The sequence below is a fragment of the Sorex araneus genome, chromosome 2, assembly GCF_027595985.1.
Source record: "Sorex araneus isolate mSorAra2 chromosome 2, mSorAra2.pri, whole genome shotgun sequence".
Taxonomy (NCBI): domain Eukaryota; kingdom Metazoa; phylum Chordata; class Mammalia; order Eulipotyphla; family Soricidae; genus Sorex; species Sorex araneus.
Genome location: NC_073303.1, coordinates 263,327,979 through 263,332,120, shown reverse-complemented (window position 1 = coordinate 263,332,120; position 4,142 = coordinate 263,327,979).

Below are 4,142 nucleotides of genomic sequence, written 5' to 3'. Positions count from 1 at the left end.
CAAATATCTCCATATAAGGCTAGAATTTTGTTAGTAACAATACATTCAATAATAAAATGAGTTTGAATTCCTCAGAGAGGTAATGTTAGAGAAACTTGAACTAGAGTGAGCTGATGTACTGGGAAAATATCAAAATGAGAGTTTGGTATCTTTGAGTAGGTATAGTCACAGAATCAAGAAATAAAAGAAGATTCCAGAAAGGGGATTGTAGAGCAGAAGAAATTGTCACTCTGTATTCTGTGCAGTTATAGACCATGTTCTTCCTTTCATGTTGTGTGTAGAAGAGGAAAGGATTCAAGGGTCTCAGCTGTACACAGACAACATGTGTCTGTCATGATGGGTCATTGCTGAAGAGCAGATTTGAAAATTCTCCTGTTCCAAGTTTCCCTACCCATCGTGACCCTGCTCCTCAGCTGCCATGCCGAGTCACTGTTGCCGTGTTCTTCATCCTGCTATAGTGGGGCTATTTCACTTTCTGTTTTCTGTCTGCTCCATGTGTCACCTCTTTCCTACTTTGCCTTTTCAGTCTTCCAACTTGCTAGACTCATTGGCTCATGACTTTGAATAGTCACCTGAGATCACTGTATCACTGTCATCCCGTTGCTCATTGATTTGCTCGAGCAGGCACCAGTCATATCTTCATTGTGAGACTTGTTTTTTTTTTTAGCATTTGAATACGCCACAGGTAGCTTGCAGGGCTATGCCATTGGGGCGAGATACTCTTGGTAGCTTGCCGGGCTCTCTGAGAGGGGCAGAGGTATCAAACCTGGTCAGCCACGTGCAAGGCAAACACCCTACCCGCTGTGCTATTGCTCCAGCCATCACCTGAGATATGTGGGGAAATGATCAAATTTGTCATTTGCTCTATTGTTTAATCACAAAAAATAGATGATGATCCTCTGTGGCTGCTGGACACCTGTGTGCGTTCCGTAGCCCTGAGCCACCTCCCCGCCTGCCCACCTCCCCAGGGCCCCCCAACAGAGACACAGAGAGATGGGGAGACGGGGAGACCCAGGAGACCTGGGACCACAGTCAGATGGTGAAAATGGCCCATTTAATGCAGAGTTGCTAGCATACTTATAGAACATCTGAAGAGGGGTTGAGGTAAGCACAGGTGTGATGGTCATTTACATAGATAAACATTTGGCAAAGGAAATTCTTTTAGGGAGATCAACTCAAGGAGACACTCTGTCTCCCAGGGACAACTGCGTAGCTTTTATGTTTCCCTCTAACTGTATAAGTTCGATACTTGCAGTTGTTTGGATAAACACAGTAAGAAACAAAGATGCCAACACTTAGTTCTCTGGCTGAGAGCAAACAAGGCTTTAAACACTTGCTTGTCTGGGCTCTGAGTGCAAGCAAGGCTTTTACCATAAATCCCAGACTAAGTCCTCAGGCCAGTTTCAGCTAGTCCTTCCCCAGGAGGGTCCTGTCTCTAAAGTTGTAACAGTTTGCATGAAAAGCATTCATTTATGCTTTCTAGAATGTCCCATTTCGCTGCCGGGTAGTTTTGCCACTCGCCCCGGGTCCATCCTAATCCCACGGCGGGACCTGCCCTTTGGGGTGTCAGGAACTACAGAAACTGAAGCCTGAGTCAAGTAGTTATGATCAAGTGATTATGCCCAGGGGCAGATATATTTCAGAGTCAATCAACTCCCAAATATTATGAGCACAGCATTCATGGTCTTTCTGTGTTTAACCTAAGAACATTGCTCTATGGTAACGTATAAAAAGGCTATAGGGGAAACAGAAAAGCAAGTACAAATATACAGCACTTCAAATACAAAGAAGTATCAGTACAAGTTCAGAATTACCAGAAAGTTTTGTTTTACAAGCAATCGAGATTAACATGGGGGACTGTGACAATGCAAGGTAAAATACAAGGTAAAATACAATATAGAATTTGTAAAAGATTACAAATAAACTTTAACTAAGTTAGGGATGCTAGCAAGGGCAATATAAATTCCTCTAAGAGGAGGAAAGGAGACAATACACTGACAAAACCTAAAGCACTTAGGGTTGATATCCAACAATTTATCACACATTTTTTTTGCTAAACTTTCAACAAAACTTGGTAGAATTAGATGGCTTGAGATAATAGAACTCAATGTGAAAATCTTACATTTACCTCCCTTCAAACAAAAAGTGTGGTTAAAGTGATTAGGAAACTTCCAATGTGTAACTGGGGCACGTCAGCAGTAGGGGTGGTGGGTGGCAGTAAACCCAGGCAGGCTGGGGGGAGGGGTGTCTAAGTGTGCAGGCCTGAGATGAGGGGCTTATGGATTTGAAGGAGTCACTGTTTAAAGTCATGCTGGGAGAGATGGCTCCAGCATGCTGGCAGCACATCCTGCTTCCCTGTCCCTCCTGAGGGGAACATGCTAAGGAGCGGGCATCTAGGGGGGTGGGGGGCTTCTGCAGTGTGGGGACTCTGCAGCCCATTCTGCACCTCAGAAACCAGCAGAGGCTTCCGGGAAGGCCCCGCCGAAACCCAGGTGTCTGTGTGACAGACAGGTGGGTGCCCCATGGCAGCGAGGCGGGGCCTGAGGGGGCCAAGCTGACAGAGCTGCAGGCCCAGCCAGAGGGAGAGCAGAAACAGCGGGTGGCCCACGTTCTTGGTTCTGGTGAAGCCCCGGGTGGAGGTGCCAGGCATCCAAGAGTCAATGTTGCACTACGGCAGGCCAGAGAGAAGCTGCTGTGGATCACACTCTCCTTCCCTCCCAGATGTGTTCTGCTGGGTGGTGCATCTAGGACCTCAGTGAGATGGAATGACATGGGGCCATGCTCGCCACACTGTTCTCCCCAATCAAGCCCTGTGCTCCCCATGGCCCCTCTCTCTGTAACACGCTAGTGCTCTGCTGCTGTGTCCTACTTTATGTGCTGTCTAAGGCAGCCAGCAGCAACAATTGAATATAAATGCTACACACTACAGCTGAAAAAAAAAGTCATAAGTTGCTTATCAAGATAAAAAGCATTAATTTAAGGTAGTAGAATAACCAAATGGGCACAGTAAATATTACACCATTAACGGGAGATTTCGTAGTTAATGTAGATTGTGAGAGAAACCTATTCTTCGGGAAATGATTTAGCACAGCGGGTAGGTCATTTGCCTTGCACGCAGCGGACCCGGGTTCAATTCCTCCATCCCTCTCGGAGAGCCCAGGAAGCTACTGAGAGTATCCTGCCCACATGGCAAAGCCCGGCAAGCTACCCATGGTGTATTTGATATGCCAGAAACAGTAACCACAATTCTCACAATGGATATGTTACTGGTGCTCGCTTGAGCAAATCAATGAGCAACAGGATAACAGTGATGTAGTGATACTACCTATGATTCATAGTGGTGATCTTGAAAAATAAAACACAGAAGAGCAAGAATATAATTAAGAATATGAGGAGGAGACTCAAGATATGAATAAGAAATTAAAAATATTCAGGGTCTACACTGGTGATGGGATTGGGGCTGGAACATTGTACGCCTGAAACTCAACAATGAATAACTTCATAAATAACAGTGCCTTAAAAACTTTCAGGGCCTGAAGAACTCATCAAATGAGATCAAGGTGCTATAGCAAAAACATTATGGAAATAGTATTGATCAAATTGAGAAACAATTCAGTGAGCTCAAGATAGAAAACTATGGGGACAAAGAGAAAAGGGGTTAAGGCACGTGCTTTTTCTGCAGTCAACCCTGCTTCTGTCCCCAGCATTGCATGTGATCCCTGGAGCCCCAATAGGCTTGCTCCTTGAGTACAGAGTCAGGAGTGAGCCCTGAGAATCACTGGGTGTTCTCAAGGCCTCCCTGTCACCACCCGCCCCCCCTTCGAGATAAAGTAAAAAGAAAAATAAAGGAAACAACTAGCAAAAATTCAGGTGGAAGTCAGCAAATGAGCAATGGGTATCCCAGATGGTGGAGACGGCGAGGAAGGGTAGAGAAGTTATGCAGTGAAATAGTGGTCCCCAAAGCTAGGGGAGTAACCGTGTATGCGAGTCCACAGAGAAAATGCAGAGGCCGACCCTTGTTATGGGGACACTGCAGATCACAGGAAAGAAGGAACATGGAAGGAAACTAGAGAAAACTGTAAGGACACAAAGCTGTCTTATGAGCTTATTCAAACACTCAGAGACAAAAACTGCCAGTTAGT